Here is a 22526-nt window from a genome sequence, read left to right on the forward strand (position 1 = left end):
GCAGAAATAAAATTGATTTGTTTAGTAAGACTTGTTCTTTTGGAACGCATGCTGGATTCTCACTGGAAATTACATTACTTAAGTTATCCTAAGCTATCCATTTAATAATATATTCTAGAAAGTTTTCCTAAGGACTGATGTGAAGTTGACTAGCTAGAAATCTCCTAGCTCTATCATCTTCCTCTTAAAAAAATCAGAACTCTTCTTTTCTAGACTTTGGCTATTCCTACACAATATTTTAATGACAATCAATAGAGAGCTTTATGGTCACATCTCTAGTACTTTCAGACACCAGGATATTATTCAACTGGTCCTGTACTTTGAACACAGGCTAAAGTTATTAGTTATTAGTTACTAGCTTAGGAAATGAAGGAGAAAATTTAAGCATCCAGTAAGTTTCACGTATTATTTCATTTGATCCTACCTTACTAATCCTCAAGTAGGTATTATTTCCACCTTAAAAATGAAGAAAATGAAACTTTAGATACCACTCAGCTTGAACAGATCAAATAGCTTGTCTAGTCATGTACCTAGTAAGGCATAAATTCAAACCCTACTTTAACACCAGACCCTATGTTTTGCCATTATTATATCCTGGCATTGTTCCTCTTAGTCCCCTTCCTCAAATTTCAATTTTCTCCTTATAATCACCAATTAACATATGTCAGCATGTCAGTTTAAATATCATTTTCTTAGAAGAAGATGAATGCAAAATAGTAATGGAGTGGCTGTGTTTTCTTTCTGTGATCTGTTAAATTTAGTTCCCATCCCGAAATAGTAGACCGATCTCTGTATTACTCTTCTTACCCTGAACAGAGAGAGAGAGAGAGAGAAGAGAAGGAAGGGAGAGAGGAGAGAAGGAGGGAGGGAGAGAAGAGAGGGAGGAAGGGAGAGAAGAGGAAAAAGACAGGGAGAGAGAGAGAGAGAAAGGGAGAGAGAAGAGAAAGAAAGAGAAGAAACATAAAGAAATTTTTACTTATCATCATTTTGCAGTTCTCCATTGACATAGACATAGTCCCCCAAGTTCCATGTTATTCATATACTTCTCAACCAGTTCTTCCTCATCATTATTAAGTCCAGAGAGGTTCTCTTATCAATTCCATGTAAGACATGTACTTACTTTTTCAAAAAAAAGTCAAGAATTTTTATAAACTGCTTTAATCATAATGACATAAGATACCTGATTTAGTGGACATTGCCCATAAACACTATATCTTGTTTATATATAATAGTGTGTAGCAGTTAGAGTACCTCAATGCAGTGATTCTGTTTCAAAGTCATCTTAAAAATAGTCAGCTCACTCAAAACATGTTTTTACTTCCAATAACCCAGGCACAGAACCAAGAAACCAAGAAATTCTGGTGCTAATAGGAAAGTTAAACAGGCCATTCACCAAGAAAACATTTGTGATTGGTTAGTTAGTACAAGTTTTCCCTCAAAATGTGTTTTTGTTTACACTTGTAAGGAAGAATTTTCCCATCTTTGTCACAAGATTATTTTAAAACATCTGTTTTAGAGGCAACATTGATTTAACACATCATCTGGGAATGGCTAATATTTGACGTATGAACATGCTGGAATAGCTGGCCATTTAAAAATACAGTCACTGTTTAATATATTCTGAAATATAATTTGAAGGCAATGTTTGGGAAAAAAAACCAGTGGTGTTTCTTCCTTTCCTATGTATCCACTCTAATTTACTAGATTCTTTCCTGCCCCCAGCCACCTCTCACATTAGAACAAATACCTCTTCCTCACTCCATTCTTCCAACAACCAAGAAACAAGGAAGAAATGGTCTTTAGCTGGACTCCTGCTTAACAGTATTTGTCCATTGCTGTCCAACATCTACACTGCCATATCTGATAACTTTCTTATTTTAATCCTCCACTGGATCCCTGTTGCCTTCAAAATAAACTGATGTTGGAGTTCATAACTGGCTCCCAACAATATCTTGAGCCACATATGACCCCACCCCTACTCTCTTACCCCTGGATAAAAAGCAGATGAAATTCTCAGGAGCTGTGAATGCACCCTCCCCTGAATATGCCATGTTCTTTCACAGCCAGCTACATTTTTTTTTTAAACATCTTTATTGGAGTATAATTGCTTTACAACGTTGTGTTAGTTTCTGCTATATAACAAAGTGAATCAGCTATATGTATACATATATCCTCATATCCCCTCCCTCTTGTGCCTCCCTCCCACCTTCCCTATCCCACCCCCCTAGGTGGTCACGAAGCACTGAGCTGATCTCACTGTGCAATGCAGCCGCTTCCCACTAGCTATCTGTTTTACATTTGCTGGTGTATATATGTCAGTGCTACTCTCTTACTTCGTCCCAGCTTACCCTTCCCCGTACCCCCGTGTCCTCAAGTTCATTCTCTACGTCTACATCTTTATTCCTGTCCTACCCCTAGGTTCATCAGAACCATTTTTTTTTAGATTCCATATATGTAGGTTAGGTGGGAATGTAAATTGATACAGCCAGCTACTTTTAATTAATTTCGCTCAGCCTAGAAATTTGTTCTTCTTCTCTTCTCTACGTATATCTTCTGATTCTTCAAGCCCACTATAAATGTCACTTCCTATATGATTTGACTTTCTTCCTCAGTAAAATATAACCATACTCTCCTCTTAGCCCATAGCACTCTATGCATAGCACTCATATAATATTAATTTCAACAAATATTAATTTCAAAATGATGAGAAAATCACTCTGATAGAGATAGATAAATCATATAGACTGACAAGGAGAAAGGAAAAATTAGCACTTGGTCTCCTGAGTCCTGTAAGCTACGATGAGTTCACTGAAGACAGCAACTTGGATTTATTCATTATCCATTCACTTGGACGCATTATTGACACATTGTGAGTGTTCAATATATTTTTCTTAAATAGTCTCCTTCCAAAAAAAGTTAATTATTAATCTTTACCATTGTTTTAAGTTTGGATTCATGTACTTATATATTTTTTAAAACTGTTTAATGTGTACAAGCTTAGTCTACCCAATAGGAAGCCTGTAAGGTCCTAGAGGTGAGGCATCTAAAAGATTCATACTGAATTAAATAATAATATTAACAAACTACCTTTACCTCAAAATTAGCTTCCTGAATTATGGTTTTTATCATTTCTGTATAAAAATACCAAAATTTGATGTCATCTCTTATGTGGCCATTACTCAGTCTACTTGGAATATGATTTGAATATGTTAATAATTTGGGGAATTTTTTCCACACAGATGATACATGAGGTGGATGAGTATCACGGAGTTGACACAACAAATCGGAATCGCATTTAAAGGTACAGTGGAACTACCTTTAGTTATTTGAATCTCATTAGTTATATGATAATCTAGAAAAAAGCAGAAAAAGTAGCCAATAAACCTCACCATTTTAGAGTTTCCAATGTTACCATTATTTATACCAATTTTAAAACCTTAATAATATCCTAACACTCTGTGTATGCTTTTTGTTCACTTTTATAATATAAAACTAGGTAAATTCTATTCTTTTATGAAATTTATCTAAAGTTGACAGATTTTAATCTTTTTAAAAATCACTGGAAATAATTTAAAATGACTCCCAAGGTGGCTTGGGCAGTTTTCAGTTTCTTTGATGTAAATCTATGAGAAATGTTATTTCAATAATTTAGAATTTTTGATTGTTTAACTTTGGCTGAAGAATAACTTAGTTTCCTTGACACCTAACACTCCTAATTAGAGTCATTTGTAATATGAAGTATCTGATTATATAATTACATTGTCCAACATCTAAAAAATAAAGTCTGCGATCTATCCTAAAGAAACAATTCCAAACTATAAAAAAAATGCAAATTTGTTTATCACATCATGATGTGTACTAGAAAGTTAATACAACTTCAATTTCTAAAAGTAACATACATTTTATAAATATTAGACTGGATGTAATATTACAGAGTTTAAAAGGCTCTGTAGCAATGTGAAAAATGATTGTGTGAATTAAAAATTTTTTAAGCAGAATATAAAATTGTATGTTTATTATGATTAAAAATATGTAAAAAAATTTACATATTTGTAATGAATGGTTGGGGAACCTTCAGGAAGAGACTTCAAAATGTCAGTGATGTTCATTGTATGATTTGAACGAGATGATTTTTCTCCCTTTATTTCCCAGACTCTCTCTAAGGTAGTTTCATTGTTTTTTAAAATTTATAATTTAAAATATTATTTGAAATATTATATTCTCAGTAAACCATTTTAGCAAGAAATGTATTTGGAACCTGAATTTACCAACTAGTTTATCACTTTTAGGTACTTAAAGTAACCTAAAATTGTGTTATCTGTATAATATTTATTAAGATACAGATACTGTCCACTCACACATGTCCTTATTTTATTTACAAAAAAGAGTACACCACCACCATGCCTATTCTGCTTGTTCTCACCCTTCCTATTCTACTTTTTCTCCAATTTCAGTGTATTTCCTTAGGTTCACCTTCAATTCACTGTGGACATGACTGGCTCAAGGCCTGACAAAGGGAGAGGATCCAGCCTACCTCAAGATTCTCTCTCAATGCATAGCTATACTGATTCTTTTTAAAAGTTATATTTTGGGGACCTTATATGTGTTCCAGACATAGTGCCAAACATTTAAATTCATTACCCTCCAAAATAAAATGAGTTTTTTTGCCCCTATTTTATATATGAGAAAGCTGAGTGTCACAACATTCAGTATGTAACATTGATGTAAACCTCTCACTTTCATTAGGCACTGGTGCCATCAGCTGTAGCTGTTGTCCACTAGCCCACAGGCCCTCATTCTACCCTCTCTATATAAGTCTCTACCGTCTGCCAAGGCTCAGCTGCAGAAAGTGAGAAAGGTATCTGACTACTTCTCTTTTTTTTTTAAATTAATTTTTATTGGAGTAGAGTTGATTTACAAATGTTGTGTTAGTTTCTGCTGTACAGCAAAGTGAATCAGTTATACATATACATATATCCACTCTTTTTTGGATTCTATTCTCATATAGGCCATTACAGAGTACTGAGTAGAGTTCCCTGCTCTATACAGAGGGTTTTTTTTTTTAAACAACAGGTTCTTATTAGCTATCTATTTTAAACATATTAGTGTATATATGTCAATCCCAATCTCCCCTGACTACTTCTTAGCGGTGTCAACCAGTCTTCCTGTTTTCAGTTTCACCTTCACCCCCACTTTCACAGGTACCTGGTGCCAATAATTTCTGAGCCTTTGGGAATCTATAGTAAAAAAGAAAAAAAGGTTTCTTCTTGGATTTCCTCACTGCTAGTTTAGGATTCAGGTTTCTTGGGTCTATTAAGTGAGTTACAACTCATAATATGTTTCAGTATTTCAACTTTTAAAATATTGCACTCCTGCCACCACTTCCTTCTCCTTCTTCTTCTTCTTTCCCGCTCCCTTTCTGCATTCCCCCCACAATATCTTGTTGTGAAATATAATAAGCACGCCTAAAGTGAATATGTATCTGTGGTAGGCAAAATAATGACCCCAACACATCCATGACCTAGTCACCAAGACCTGCGAATATGTTACTTTATATGGAAAAAAGGACCTTATAGATGTGATTAAGAATCTTGATATGGGGGGAATTCCCTGGCGGTCCAGTGGTTAGGACTCTGTGCTTTCACTGCCGAGGGCCTAGGTTCAATCCCAGAGTGAGGAACTAAGATCCTGCAAGCTGCGTCGTGCGGCCAAAAAAAAAAAAAACCAATTCTTGATATGGGGAGTTTATTCTGGATTATCTAATATTGGCTCAATTATAATCACAAGGGTGCTTAATGTGAAAGAGGGAGGAAGAAGAGGAGGTAGGAATGATGTTGTGTGAGAAGCTGTTGCTGGCACTGAAGATGGAGTAAGGGGACCAGAAGCCAAGGAATGCCAGTGGTCTATAGAAGCTGGAAAATGGAAGCAAATCCTCCCCAAGAGTCTCCAAAAAGTAACACAGCTCTATTGATTCCTTGATTTTTGCTTAGTGAGGCCTATGTTGGACTTCTAATTCACAGAACTATAAGAAAATAAATTTGTGTTACTTTAAGTCACCGCATTTCTGGTAATTTGTTAAGGAAGTGTTAAGAAATGAGTACAGCACAATATAAAAATAATCAAAAGTTAATAACCATGCAACCATCATCCAAGCCAAAAAATAAAACATTGCCAGGCCCTTAGCAGCAACCTTCCTGCCATATATCCCTTCTCCAATATATCTTCTTTGTACTAGATGTAACCACTGTCTTGATATTTGTTTTACTCTTCCTTGCTTTTCTTTATATTTTTACAACCCATGTATGCATGCAAAAAATATAGTTAAGTTTTGCCTGTATTTTTAGCCTAACAAAGATAGGATCACACCATATGCATTCTTTTGTGTTTTACTCCTTTAGCTTAATATTTAATACTAAATACTAAAACATATATTCAGAATTAGTTTTAAACAATTTATAGTGGTTAAAGCTTTCAGACTTGCAATATTATGAAAATCTAAGGATTACTAAGAAAAGTAACATAGTCCAGTGACAAGAGCTATGACCTCTGACTCAGAAGCTGGATTACTAAGGGCTAAATGATCACAAAAAGGTCACTTTAAGTCCACAGTATTATAATTTCTCATTCTATAAAATGGGGGTAATATAGAATGTATATACCTAACATTAATATAACTAGGATAATGTTGTAATCCACTTCAATTAGATTCACAAATATTTTTGAGCTGCCTTTTATATCCCAACCATTGTTCTAGATACAATAAAAAAGATGTGTATGGTCTCTAACCTCACGGAATTCATACGAGTCTGATGGGCATGATGAGTCAAAAAAAAGTATGATGAATGCTATCAAAGGAATGGTAAGAGCTGTAGAGCAAGGGAATTTATTTATTTATTTTTAAGAAAGCACTATTTTTTTCTATTTTTATTTTTTTATTTGTTTATTTTTGACTGCGTTGGGACTTTATTGCTCTACGTGGGCTTTCTCTAGTTGTGGTGAGCGGGGGCTACTCTTCTTTGTGGTACGCAGGCTTCTCATTACAGTGGCTTCTCTTGTTGCAGACCACAGGCTCTAGGCACGCAGGTTTCAGTAGTTCTGGCATGTGGGCTTCAGTAGTTGTGGCTCGTGGGCTCTAGAGTGCAGGCTCAGTAGTTGTGGCACACGGGCTTAGTTGCTCTGAGGCATGTGGGATCTTCCCCGACCAGGGCTCGAACCCGTGTCCCCTGCATTGGCAGGTGGATTCTTAACCACTGTGCCACCAAGGAAGTCCTGAGCAAGGGAATTTAACTATGAAGGGAGTCTCCTGAAGAGATTAGAGGCTAGGGCCTAGGGAGAGGTGGGTAATGAAAAGAAGGACTAGAGTCTTTAAGAATGAACAATCTGGTTACCTACAGGAATAATAATAGTAAGCAGAACTTGATTTATTGACTTTTGGAGTGCTTAAAAAAACTTGTTGCCAACATTTAAGAACTTGGAGATTACCAGAAAAAGAAATCAGATTTCTTGAAAAATGAGATCTAACACATGGCAACTTTCAGCTGAACCAAGGAGCAGCTGCTTCCATGAGAGTATGTGTGATCCAATTTGCCACAGATACCACCACTCTACACTTGACTTGTTTCACTTTACATTACTCTGCTTCTGTCTGTATTTGGGTTTTAAATATCTGATCTAGAAAGAAGACTGTACACTGAAGAACAGAAGTAAGTCCTTTGTGGCTGATGCACAGAGATTAAAAAAAAATCAGATCGGAAGTCCAAGCTGGAGTGGTAAGTATGTGCCAGATTGGGGCAAACCTGGTAGGTTTTGGGTCAATGGAAGAGCCACTAAGGAGTCTTAAGCTGGAAAATTACATGCTCATATTTGAGTTTTAAAAATACTTTTCTGGATGCAAAGTGAAAAGGAGATTGCAAAATATATTTTAAAAGCTGAAGACTAGGGGACTTCCCTGGTGGTCCAGTGGCTAAGATTCCGCACTCCCAATGCAGGGAGGCTGGGTTCGATCCCTGGTCAGGGAACTAGATCCCGCATGCCGCAACTAAGACCTGATGCAACGAAGACCTGATGCAGCCAAATAAATAAATATTTTTTTAAAAAAGCTGAAGACTATAAAGTATCAATCTGGCTTATCTTGTCAAGTTTCAGATGGAAACCAAGAATGAATTTTAAGTTTTGTGCAGAATAGGTTCCATTCTGATAGAAGAAAACCATCGTGACTCTTTTAACTTTTCCTAAAGACAATAAAATAAAAGTTACTCATACCTTGAAAAAAAACATTGACCAAAATTATTCTAACATGAAGGGGGAAAATAACTTGCATAAAAAGTGAAAAACCAGACGATAAAACCTGAGTGATAAAAGAAAATTTTCCCGTATGTTACAGAAAAGTCTTCCCCTTGCTCAATACAGTACATCCTACTATTATACAAATAAACATAAACTCATACAGACACACTGAAAGAGTTATAACTCAGAATGACCCATGGGGCTTATTTCCTGTTAGATTCTGTCCCTGGTTCTGCTCTCTAATTCTCTTTGAATACATTTCAGCAATGATTCATTTTGTCAGTCTGCCAATAGTCTTTCCTACTGAGTGAGTAGCATGTACTTCACGTACGTTAGCAGAAACACAATTGAGAAGTTTGCTCAGATTGCCCACGATTACCTTATTTGCTATTCAAAAATGTCATGCTTTTTTTTAACTCAGTAATATGCCTAAGACTACATATCATATGACAAACAGTGAAAGTTAATTTAAAACACCAAGGGAACATTTATCTAGGAATGACTTTGACCTGCATTTGGGGGACCTGGCCTCCTTCAGTGAGGCCCACTGCCTGGGATCTGCGTGGAGCCTGCTTCTGGTGCCCAGGGTGAGTCACTACTTTCCAAATCCAGCCTGCCCCACTAGGCACCATGGTGTGTCTGACAGCACACACACACTCCTGTTTTGGTGACTCTTGTGCCCTAATATACTTGTGAGATTTTAGTCAAGACAATTATTTCATTATTGTTTTCTCACTTACTCCTTGCCACCCCCATCTCCTCCTCAAGGCTCAAGTCTGAAGTCTGTGAAGAGCTGAGCTAAAGAAATAATAATATTAGCTAATATTTATTGACTCATTGTGTGTCAGAGACTGTTCAAAGTGCTTTGTATGGATTAATTCATTTAATCCTCACAACCACCCAATCAGTCAAGTAGGAAAGTTATCCTTTTTATAAATAAGGAAACTGGACCATACAGTGGTGAAGCTGGAATATGAACTCTTGCTATTAACCATCTACAACTATAGCTCTACAACCCATATTTTTAACCTCTACGTTACAAACATTTTACTGTACTCAAATTCACCTTTTTTTCTATAATATTTAAGACTGTATTAAATGTGCTCTTTTCTAGGAGGCTTCTAGGCTCCTGGTAGACACATCCTATCAGTCTACGAGTCCCACCAGACATAGCTGGGTAGAAGTGGCCCCAACTTAGGCTCAAGCTGGGATCCCGACTCTCCCCAACTCCTGGGTAGCACCAACCCACAGATCTTTCTTTGTCATCCCTTCATCTCCATCAAGTCAGACTGACAGCTTGAATTTTTTGCTTCTACTTAATGCCCATATTGGAGATAGCATTCCCTCTTCAATTGGGGATGAGCAAATAAAGAATCCTCTCTCTTGACTGAGTCAGAAACAAGAAACAGAAGGAAACCCTATTAACCATACCAGTGTCTTATGGAAGCTTAGTTGTCATCAAGGACCAACTGTTCCTAAGATCAAATTTTCCAGCAGCAACTATTTCCCTCTAGAGAGAGCTGATTAAGCCAAATCCAGAGTCATCTCTTGATCCACCCTTTTCCTAAACCTTCTCACTTCCTTACAAGCAGCACTTTTAAATTGTTGAATTCATCCATTTCCCTCAATTCTCTCTCACTTAAATTGCTGAAAATACGTTACCTGGTTTCCCAGACTTCTCTATCCCTGACAGTTCCTTTCATTTCTCACACTCTAGCCAAAGAATCTTTGCAAATTGCAGACCTAGTCAAGTTACTTCCATGCATAAAATCCTTCAATGACTCTCCATTGCTCTTAGGATAAATTTTAAAGTTTCAACATTGCATTAAGTTACCTGGCCTTAGTTTATCTTTCCAGATTCATCTTTCATTATCTTTCCCAAAAGTGATGCTACATTCTCTTCCATCCCATCATTCATAATTTCTCTTCATTTCACTGAGGTGATATATTTCTTGCCTGCTGGTGTTTACACACTTTTTCTCCAATGCCTCTCATTGTTCCTTCTCCTTTGTCAGGCTAACCTCTTCATGTTTTTTGTGCTTCCATATCTCCCTGTATTTCTTCATTGTTTTCATGGCTGGTTGAATTTTCATTGCTATTGCTTGTATAGTTTGTATCTCTAGCTAAACAGTAAGCTATGCAAGAACAGGAACCACTTTATTTTGATTATTATTGTGTCCCCAGCAACATTTTACAGTGCCTGGCAAATAATAGGCACTTGGTAATCATTTATTGAATAAATGAGCATATGAGTAACCTGCTACATTATGAGTTAAATAGGTTCCCATGTTCCCATCAGTCTATTTGAAACCTAAACTTTCAAATTAACTTCTGGAACAGTTTGTTAATAATTTGGGATTTAGCTCCATTTTGTCCATTTGTTTATTTAGAAAAGGAATTTATTTTACACAGTCATCTCTCCCCTTCCTCTCTAATGATTGTTTCTAAATTCCATATATTTGTTATTCAATCAGACAGGAATATAGAGTAAAACCATGATCCGAGGTAGAAAAGTTAGAAATGGCAATAAGAGAACTAGAAAGATTGGAAAATAAAAAAATTAAATGTTATTTATAAAGTCGTGTCAAATTACATAGTGTTGATTGAGTGCCTAACAAGCACAGTGCCTGGCACTTAGTAGGCACCCCAAAAATACATGTTGACTTTCTTAATGAATGAAGCAACTTTTCAGAGTTTTATCCCAATGTCCTTGATAGAGGTATCAGCAATGCATATACCTACAGAATCAAGTCTAAGCATTGACTTTAAGAATTTATTTCTAGCACTCTTGTGAAATAAGTTCTTTTTTGTGGGATCTCCCCCTACAAAATTACAAGCTATGTGTAGGACAGAGTGAGGCATTGTGAGTCTTAACAAAGGTTTTGGAAATTCTCTTGTCATCTTTCTGGGAGGAGGAGTGGTTGTGGGAAGAGTTAGGTGTGGCCAGAGCTGGGAGCTAGAAGTAGTAGACAGCCAAGAGGGGTCGGGTTACCCTGAGAATATGAGGGCAGATGATGGTAGTAGCACTGCTATTGGGACACTGAGCCCTAGGCCAGCACCGAAATATTGAGTTGAGCCTAAACTCTCAGTGATCCAGGATTGTTAAAGGTAACCATAGTTGTCCTTAGCTGTTGGAACTTCTTGGGTATCAGCAGAAGCACAGGTGAATCCTCTCCACTCAAACAGTTGTCTAATTTAGACTCACTGGAATGTCACATAGTTAAGATTAGGCAATGAATCACAATCAAAGGTTACAAAGAAAACAGCAGTTAATATTAGTCAGTAAAAACAATAAACAACAGATTTAAACTCCCAAGATTTTTGTATATATTTATAAGATAAAGAATTTTGAGCAAATATGTATGAAATGTTTAGAGAAACAAAAGATTCCATTACAAAGATAACCAATTAAAAGTTATGAACCCATATATTTGAGGGGAGAGTGAAACATCTAAAAATGAAAATATAACTGTTGAAATAAAAAACTCAATCAATGGTTAAGCAGTAAACACATCTAAAGGGAGAATTAATGATGATATTTCTTGAGAAATTACACAGAATGCATCACAAACAGACAAGGATATGAGAAATATGAAAGAGATATGGCGGACAGAAAGAAAAGATTAACATAGACCTAGACAGAATTCCAGAATAAGAAAATAGATAGAAAGGAGGAATAACAAAATTTAGAGACATCATGGCTGTAATTATTGAGATTTAATAAAAGCACAAATCTCTACTGATTCAGGAATCACAATATGTTCGAAGTAGGCTAAATTGTTTTTTAAATCCTGGAAACGTGAGACAACATAGAAAGAAATGACAGTCGGAATGACAGCAACAGCATTAATAGAGAGAGTGGGATAATGTCTTTAAATTGTTGAGACACAAAACTATCAACGTAGAATTATGTATCCAGCAGAACTATCTTTCAAGAATGTCTAAAATAAAGACATGCTTAGATTAACTCCAACTGACAAGCTTTATTATTAAGAAATCTACATTATAGGAATGTCTAAGAAGAAGGAAAATTAACCCAGAAGCATGGTCTGAAATGCAAAAAGAAATGATGAGTAAATAGAGTAGTAAATGTGCCTGTGTGTGTGTGTGCGTGTGTGTGTGTGTGTGTGTGTGTGTGTGTGTGTAAAACAAAGCATATATTGACTATATAATTTAGAAATAGCAATGTTAAAAAAAATGAAATAGCAACGTTGAATATATGGGGCTAAAGAAAGGACAGGATTAAAATCCTGGACAAAATTAGCATATAAGTGCAGGGAGGAATAAAGTGTTCTAAGGTTTTTATATTTTAGGGGTTAAGATATTGATTAAATCTGATTTCTGATAATGATATGCTAGGTTATTCATATAAAATCCTTGCTAAAAATAATGAAAAGTGTTCAATAAATTATAAATAAAACAACACATTTTAAGCATTGAATACCTTAAAGACAGTGGCTAATTTTGGGAAGAAAATCTCTAATTGGAGAGGTTTAAAAAACAGCATTAGATCACGAAAGCTGTAAAAGCTATAACCAGTATGTGGTAAAAAATATCCAAGTGGGCTAGACAAAAAACAAACAACAACAACCCAAGATACAGAGGCAAGAAAAGGGCATGAATTTGCTCAGTCAACAAATATTTACCATGCAGTTACCATCAGGAAGCACTCTTTTCGGTGTTAGGGACTGTTCTAGGAGTTGCAGAAACAAGACAACAACAGCAACAACAACAAAATAGACATGCAAAGCCTTCAGATGTTGGAACAATAAGTCAGTTTTTAAAACAATTGCACTTGGCATATTTAAGGAAATAACTCACAAAGTTACAAACACCTATGGGAATCAGGAAATCATGAAAAGTGACCTATCAGATGTGAGAAAAAACCAAACAGAATGTCTAACTGAAAAATAAAATAAGAGAAATTTTTAAAAGCAATGGAGATGGCAAATAAGCATATGAAAAGCCACATCATACTCATCAGGGAAACATAAATTAAAACAACGAGATACTACTACATACCTATGAGAATGGCCAAAATCTGAAACACTGACAATACCAAATGCTGGTGAGGATGTGAACCAACAAGAACTCTCATACATTGCTAGTGGAAATGCAAAACTGTACAGCCACTTTCAAAGACAGTTTGGCAGTTTCTTATAAAACTAAACGTACTTTCACCATATGATCCAGCAAAACGTGTTCCTTGGTACTTCCCCAAAGGAATTGAAAACTTATGCCCACATAAAAACCTGCACATGGATATTTATAGCAGCTTTTTTCATATTTGCCAAAACTTGGAAGCAAGCAAGATATACTTCAGTAGATGAGTGGATAAATAAACTGTGGCCCATCCAGACAGTGGACTGTTATTCAGCATTAAAAAGAAATGAGCTGGGGCTTCCCTGGTGGCACCGTGGTTGAGAATCCGCCTGCCAGTGCAGGGGACACAGGTTTGATCCCTGGTCCAGGAAGACCCCACATGCCGCGGAGCAACTGAGCCCGTGCATCACAACAACAGAGCCTGTGCTCTAGAGCCCATGAGCCACAACTACTGAGCCCGCGCACCGCAACTACTGAAGCCCACGCGCCTAGAGCCCGTGCTCCACAATGAGAAGCCACCACAATGAGAAGCCCACGCACTGCAACAAAGAGTAGCCCCCGCTCACCACAACTAGAGAAAGCCCACGTGCAGCAACGAAGACCCAACACAGCCAAAAATAAATAAAATAAATAAATTTATTTTTAAAAAAAAAGAAATGAGCTATTACACCATGAAAAGACAGGGAGGAAACTTAAAAATGCATACTACAAGGTGAAAGAAACCAATCTGACTACATACTGTATGAATCCAACTATATGACATTATGGAAAATGCAAATTTATGGACACAGTAAAAAGATCAATTGTTGCCAGGGGTTGTGGCCAAGGAGACGAGGAGAGAGAGATGAATAGGCAGAGCACAGAGGATTTTTAGGGCAGTTGAAAATACTCTGCATAAAATTATAATGATGAATATATGCCATTACACATCTGCCCAAACCCACAGATTGTACAACACTAGGAGTGAACCCTAAGGTAAACTATAGACTTTGGGTGACTGTGATGTGTCAATGTAGGTTCATCCTTGGTAAAAAATGTATGATTCTGGTGAGTGATGCTGATAAAGGGGGAGGCAGTTTATGTGTGTGAGCAGGGATTATATGGGAAATCTCTGTATCATCCTCTCAATTTTATTGTAAACTTAAAACTGGTCTAAAAAATAAGGTCTTTATTAAATAAAAGTGACCCTATGTATCTGTATGTATTTGCCTGGCACAGAAAAAGAGATGAAAAATACACACCAAACTCTTAATGTTGGTTCCCTGAGTGCGGTTTTAGAGAAAGGAGAGAGATGAAGAGAAAATAAACTTTTTCTTTATACAGAAAAAAAAGCATAGCTGGCAGTGATTGGATACAATAGAAGAAATAACAGTTGGTGAAGTAAAAGAGAAATTTGAAGAGATCAAGAACACAGGATGAAGAGACAAAGATAGAATAAAGCAAAAGTGAATAGGAGGTGTGAAGGAGACAATGAAAATGTCTATCTTATTTTTGATTGGAGAACCACTAGAAGAGGAAAGCAAAAGTGCCACAGATTCATGGTTTGAAAAGATAAAGGATGAGAATCTTACAGATCTAAAGAAAGATAATATACCACAAATTCAAAAAGCCCAATAAATCCCAGAATACAATTATTTTAAAATACACACTTAAGAGCATCATAACAAACTATCAAAACTCAAAAACCATAAAAAGTTTTCAAAACCAGTCCCGAAAAATAAACAGTTACCTTCAAGGAGCCACAGGTCCCCTGAAGCTGACTTATCATCAACAGTAATGAAAGGAAGAAGACAGTATCATTTATCTCCAAAGTGATGGGGAAAAAATTATCAATCAGGACTTCTACAGGAAAAATAAAAGTGAGAGTGTTGTTGCCAGCAGGCATTCACCACATGAAATTCTAAAAGATGAAATTCAGACACAAAGAAAGTGATCCCAGATGGAATGTCTGAGATGCAGGAAGTAATGAAGGGCAAAGAAATTGGTAAGTATATGAACAAATTTAAATGTACATCAATTGTATTTTAAAAAGTAATAATAATATCTTGTCACTTTTGAAAAAATATTAAAATACCAGACAGTAATGTATTAAGTGGAAGGTAGGGGTGTTAAATGGCATTAAAGTGTTAATTAAGGAGCTTGACTTCTATGTTAACCATTTCTAACTAGTGGAGATAAAAACAATAAAAGTATAAAAACATATTTGACAAATTAAAAAAAATAAGAAAAAGAAATATAAACACTTGGGACAAATAAAAGGTAGAACATACAATGGCAAAAATGAATTCAATTATTTCAATAATTACCTTCAGTGTACATAAACTAATACCTTAGTTAAAATGAAGTTTGACAATTGAATAACAAAAATAATTATATGCTGTTTATAGAAAGATTAAAAGTTGCAGGACTGAACAAGATACACCATGCAAATTCTAATTAAAAGAAAGCTAGTTTAACCACATAAATATGAAAAAAACACTAACTTTAAGTCAAAACATTAGTACAGAAAAAAAAGTCAAAATGATAAGAAGGTTTAATTCATAAGGAAAATACAAGTCTAATTTTGTATGCTCAAATGCTATGGTCTCAAAATATATCATCTATGAATAATAGCACTTTTATTTTTCCTTCCGAGTCCTTACTTCTTTTGTTTGTTTTCATGTCTATTTGCACTAACTAAACTATCTAGTAGAGGGTTTATAGAAATAGTGAAAACAAACATCCTTGTCTGATCCTGGGTCAAAAACAGGAAGCCTTTAAAAATGTCTTTATCAACTATGAGATTTACTGTATGTTTTCATAAATACCCTTTATTTAATTAGGAAAGTTTCCCTCTCTTCATAGTTTAATTGAATTTTAATCATGACTGGATGTTGAATTTTAACAAATATTTTTTATCTGCTTATATTGTGAAACTCATGTGATATTTTGCCTTTAATCTGTTAATGTGGTGAATTATAGCAACTCATTTTCCAATATTGCATTCCTGGAATATAACCAATTGACCATAATGTTTGATTCTTTCTGTATACTACTGAATATGGTTTGTTAAAATTTTTGGAATTCTTGTCTCTATGTATGTGAGCGTGATTAGCCCGTAATTTTCCTTTCCTTTCTATTACTGTTTCTGTCAGGTTTTAAAAACAATGTTACATTAACCTCTAACCAAGATGGTCTTAATGTTCCCCTCAGCTTGACAAAACTTTAGACAGGCTTCTTCTTAACTATAGACTTCTGACCTCTTTTTCCTTTTTTCATTTTTGTTTTTCTTTTACTAATTTATTTTTCATTTTTAATACAATTTTTAAAGATCATACTCCATTTACAGTTATTATAAAATATTGGCTATATTCCCCATGTTGTACAATATATCTTTGTAGCCTATCTTACACCCAATAGTTTTTACCTCCCACTCCCTGACCCCTATATTGCCCCACCCACCTTCCCCTCTGGTAACTACTAATTTGTTCTCTATATCTGAAAGTCTGCTTCCTTTTTTACTATATTTACTAATTTGTTGTATTTTTTTATATTCCACATATAAGTTATATCATACAGTATTTGTCTTTCTCTGTCTGACTTATTTCATTAAGCATAATGCTCTCCATGTCCATCCACATTGCTGCAAATGGAAAAATTTCATTCTTTTTTTATGTCTGAGTAGTACTCCATTGTATATATATACCACATCTTCTTTATCCACTCATCTGTTGATGGACACTTAGGCTGCTTCCCTATCTTTGCAATTGTAAATAATGCTGCTAGGAACATAGGGGTGAATATATCTTTTCGAATCAGTGTTTTTGTTTTTTTCAGCTATGTACCTAATTGCTGGATCATATGGAGTTGCTGGATCATATGGTTGTTCTATTTTTAGTTTTTTGAGAAAGCTTCATATTGTTTTCCATGGTGGCTGAACCAACTTACTTTCCCACCAACAGTGTACGAAGGTTCCCTTTTCTCCACATCCTCACCAGCAATTGTTATTTGTGGTCTTTTTGATGATAGCCATTCTGACAGGTGTGAAGTGATATCGCATTGTTGTTTTGACAGGTGTGAAGTGATATCTCATTGTGGTTTTGATTTGCATTTCCCTGATGATTAGTGATGTTGAGCATCTTTTCATGTGCCTATTGGCCATCTGCATTTCCTCTTTGGAAAAATGTCTATTCAGTTCTTCTGCACATTTTTTAATATGGTTGTCTGTTTTCTTAATGTTGAGTTGTATGTGTATGTTTATATATGCTGTTTATATATGTTGGATATTAATCCCTTATCAGTCATATCATTTGCAAATATTTTCTCCCATTCTGTAGGTTGTCTTTTTGTTTTGTCTATGGTTTCCTTTGTTGTGCAGAAGCTTTTAAGTTTAATTAGGTCCCATTTGTTTATTTTTGTTTTTATTTTCTTTACTGTAAGAGACAGATTCAGAAAAATTACTGCTGTGATTTATGTCAAAGAGTGTTCTGCCTATGTTTTCCTCTAGAAGTTTTATAGTATCTAGTCTTACAATTACACTATAATCCATTTTGAGTTTTATTTTTGAATATGGTGTTAGAGAATGTTCTTTTTTTTTTTTTTTTTGGCTGTGTTGGGTCTTCGTTTCTGTGCGAGGGCTCTCTCCAGCCGCGGCGAGTGGGGGCCACTCTTCATCGCGGTGCACAGGCCGCTCACTGCTGCAGCCCCTCTTGTTGCGGAGCACAGGCTCCAGATGCGCAGGCTCAGTAGTTGTGGCTCACGGGCCTAGCTACTCTGCGGCATGTGAAATCTTCCCAGACCAGGGCTCGAACCCGTGTCCCCTGCATTGGCAGGCAGACTCCCAACCACTGCGCCACCAGGGAAGCCCCCAGAGAATGTTCTAATTTCATTCTTTTACATGTAGCTGTCCAGTTTTCCCAGGACCACTTATTTAAGAGGTTGTTTTTTCTCCATTGTATATTTTTGCCTCCTTTGTTGTAGATTAATTTACCATAAGTGTGTGGGTATATTTCTGGGCTCTCTATCCTGTTCCACTGAGCTATGTGTCTGTTTTCTGACCTCTCTTTTCTTAAAGCATTTATTTTAGAAAACCTGCAATCATGAATGTTTTCTTTGCCACTTGGAGATGTTAATCTTCTACTACAACCCAGAAATGTCTTTCTCTAGAACCAGGGAGTTGTCCCTTTGAAATGTAATCATCAAGAAAGATGGGGCCATAGAAATTAACACACCACTGTAAAGCAATTATACTCCAATAAAGATGTTAAAAAAAAAAAAAAAGAAGAAAGATGGGGCCCTTGTCTCCCAGTCTTTGTGAGAGGTTAGCAAAAACTGATAGCCTAATCACATTAATCTACCTCTCCACTAACATCCTCCAGTATTTTCCCATTAGCTCTCCCTAGCTATTAAAAATCCTCCCACCTGTCATTTTCAGTGGAATTGAGTTCAGTCTCTCTCTTCTATTGCAGTAGTCTTGAATAAAGTCTTCCTTGCCTGTTTAACTGGTTTGGTGCGATTTTTCTGTTACATCTCCTTACATGAATTGGAAAATAGACCCACTTTTTGTATTTTCTGGAAGAGTTTGTGTAAGATTGGCATTATTTCTTCCTTGAAAGTTTAGTAGAAGAACTCAGAAAAAAAGAAAAACCATATGGAACTAGAATTTTCTTTGTGCCAAGTGTTTTAACTAATGATACAATTTCTTCATAATATAATTTTATTATCTGTTGATACCTGAAACATTAATAGTGATGACCTCTTTCTCACTCTTGACAATTTCCTTTTTGTGCCTTTACCTTTTTTTAAAATTGGGGTATATTTGCTTTACAATGTTGTGTTAGTTTCTGCTGTACAGCTAAGTGAATCAGCTATATGTATACATACATCCCCTCTTTTTTGGATTTCCTTCCCATTTAGGTCACCACAGGGCATTGAATAGAGTTCCCTGTCCTATACACCACGTTCTCATTGGTTATTTATTTTATACATACTAGTGTATACATGTCAATACCAATTTTCCAGTTCATTCCACCCTCCCCTTTCCCCGCTTGGTATCCATATGCTTGTTCTCTACATCTGTTTCTCTATTTCAGCTTTGCAAATTGGTTCATCTGTACCTTTTTCTAGATTCCACATATATGTGTTAATATATGATATTTGTTTTTCTCTTTCTGACTTGCTTCACTCTGTATGATAGTCTCTAGGTCCATCCATGTCTCTACAGATGACCAATTTTGTTCCTTTTAATGGCTGAATAATATTCCATTGTATATATCTACCATATCTTCTTTATCCATTCATCTGTCAATGGACATTTAGGTTGCTTCTATGTCCTGGCTATTGTAAATAGTGCTGCAATGAACATTGGGGTTCATGTATCTTTTTGAATTATGGTTTTCTCAGGGTATATGTCAATTCTGGGACTTCCCTGGAGATCCAGTGGCTAAGATTCCATACTTCCACTGCAGGGGTCACAGGTTCAATCCCTGGTTGGGGAGCTAAGATCCCACATGCCGCTTGGTGTGGCCTAAAAAGTAAATAAATAAATAAAATCAATTCCAAGAGATGTTTTTGACAATTGTATTACTCTTTTCAAGAAATTATTGCTGTGATTAATTATAACTGTATATTTGTTTTCTATTTCATTTATTTTTTCTGACATTTATTTTTTCTTACTTTTACCAACTTAGAGTTTAATTAGCTATTCTTTTTCTAATTGTTAGCATTCTTGGTTCCATGACTGGTGAAAACAATATATAACAAATTTTAAAAGTTTAAAGGCTTATTCTTGTAATCGTGAACAAAACAAAGATAACCATTACCACCACTTCTCTTCAACATTGTACTGCAAGTCATAATCAGTGTAATACACATGAAAAGGAAATGAAGTTATAAGGATTGGAAAGGAAAAAATAAAACATTATTCACAGATATTATTGTTGCTTCTGTAGAAAATCTAAAAGAACTTATAGAAAAACCATGAGAAGTAATAAGAGAATCTAGCAAGGCAACTGGATACAAATCTATACACAAAATCAATTAAGCTTTTGTGTAACAGGAACCAACCATTACAAAATTATATTTTAAAAAGATACAACATTTTAATGCTTTTAATTAAGCATTAAAACACTTAATTATCAAAAGACTTAATAACAGAATATATAAAAACTGCTCCTACAAACCAATGAGAACAAGATAGACAACCTAATAGTAAAGTAGGGAAAAGAATAGAATATAAGTACTTACCTAAAGAGGAAATTTAAGAGGCCAGCAATTATTCCATTCTTAGACAGAAATTCAAGCATATGGTGCATCAGGATAGACATGTAATAATGGTCTTAGTCATATTAGCCAGAGTTTTCAGAAGCTGGAACTATCACAAATGTCCATCAATAGTTGAGTGGTTAAATAAATTGTGGTATAATCATACATGGAGTACTATACAGGAATGAAAATGAACCAACCAATCATGTAGTTCTGTATGTAGTCAAGATACATACAAAAAATATGGATGAATTTTAGAAATAAAGTTGAGGGAAAGAAGCAAGCCATAAAAGAACAATATGCAGTATGGTTGCATTTATATAAAATTCAAAAAGAGTAAAACTAAACTTTATTTGTTTTTGATGTATATACAACTGATAAAGCAAGGAAACTATTATTATAAGTCAAGGATAGGTTTATTTCTAAAAAAGAGAAAAGAATTTGTGATTGGGATAAAATACACAAGAAGTTTCTGGGGAGCTGCTTATGGTTTTTAATCTGAGTGGTGCACAGGTATTTGCTTTGTATATTATATATTTAATATAAATATATTATATTAAATATAAATAAATATATAAAGTATATAAATATACATTTTATATATTAAATTGTACTTTTGGTTTTCACACTTTTCCATATGTTATACTTCATACCTTCAAAATTGATTTTAAGAAAATATTGTACAATTTGGACTTTGTTAAGTGTAGATAGTAAGTTTTGAGTATAATCAGTAGAAGAATAGAAATAAAATGCAAAAATACCAAGTCAGTTGAGAGGGGGAAAAAAAAATGGTCCTAAGGGAAAATAAAGAGAAACAAAAATTATTCAGTCAAAAATAGAAAGATAAGAATGCTGAAGAAGAGAAGTATAAAGAAAACAGGACAAATAGAATTTTAAAAAATAAGTAAGATGGTAGAGTTAGGTCCAAATATATAAAAATCAAAATAAACATAAGGAACTTATATGGAAATCATCAATTAAAAGACAGACATGGTAAGAGTGGATTAATACCAAAAATAAAAACCAAATGTAGTTATATGTTGTATATAAGAAAGAAGGTGAACGTAAAAGGATAGATAAAGATGTAGTAGGCAAATGCCAGTCACAAGAAAACTGATATAACCACATTAATAAAAAACAAAATAGGCTGTAAAACAAGAAATGTTATCAGGGACAATCAGAGTAGCAATGAAACTTCATTCTGGGCCAAAAAGTTTCTTTCTTTGGCAAATCAATGTAGCAGGACCAATATCTTCAGATGCTCCCTCTTTTTCAGTTAAGATGACTACCCTAAAGAAAAAGTATTGAGATTACATCTCCTCCTTTCCCACTTTGCTTGCTCACTCTTTTGATGAGCCTAGTATGATAGTTCTCAATCCTTCCTGAATTAGAGTCTCATGGAAAGCTTTCATCGAGTTTCAGGATTATTATTCAGTGGTTCCTGGGATAGGATGCAGTCATCAGTAGTTTCATAAAGGTCCCCAGGGAATTCTAACGTGCATACAAGATTGAAAACCACTGGTCTGGAGTAACTGAGGAGGAAGAACTGGAGTCTTCTGCTCCTCTGAGCCTCAAGCACTTTACTTCCTGAAGCCCTTCAAGTCATTGAGTTTTGCTGCCTCCCAGTTTCTCATGACCAATTTAAAATGTCACTCAGATTGGAGGAGATACACTTTCTGGAAAAAAAAAAAAAAAAGACACTTGAGAAATGCTTACAAGAAGTCAAATAATGTTGATTGTCTTAGATGTTCTGATCTGAGGCCAACCCATACTGAGGGCTCCTGTCCCTCTCCTACCCTGACGGTTCAAAGCCCTACGCCCCACGATTAGCAATTGTTCTCATATTCCACCTAGATGTATTCTTACTTTAATTCTGTAAATCCTTCCTCCTTGTG

At 35.3% G+C, this 22526-nt stretch overlaps 1 long non-coding RNA gene across 2 annotated transcripts in view; it reads right to left on the bottom strand.

Moving 5' to 3' along the window:
• Positions 1-985: 985 nt before the first annotated feature.
• Positions 986-22526, bottom strand: part of LOC309666474 — a 55254-nt gene continuing 33713 nt past the window's right edge. For both annotated transcript variants that reach the window (XR_014267119.1, XR_014267120.1), the window contains one exon: positions 986-22307. This is a non-coding gene — a long non-coding RNA (uncharacterized lncRNA). The remainder of the gene's footprint in view (positions 22308-22526) is intronic.

This window comes from Balaenoptera physalus (assembly GCF_965194825.1).
Source record: "Balaenoptera physalus genome assembly, chromosome: 1".
NCBI classification, from domain to species: domain Eukaryota; kingdom Metazoa; phylum Chordata; class Mammalia; order Artiodactyla; family Balaenopteridae; genus Balaenoptera; species Balaenoptera physalus.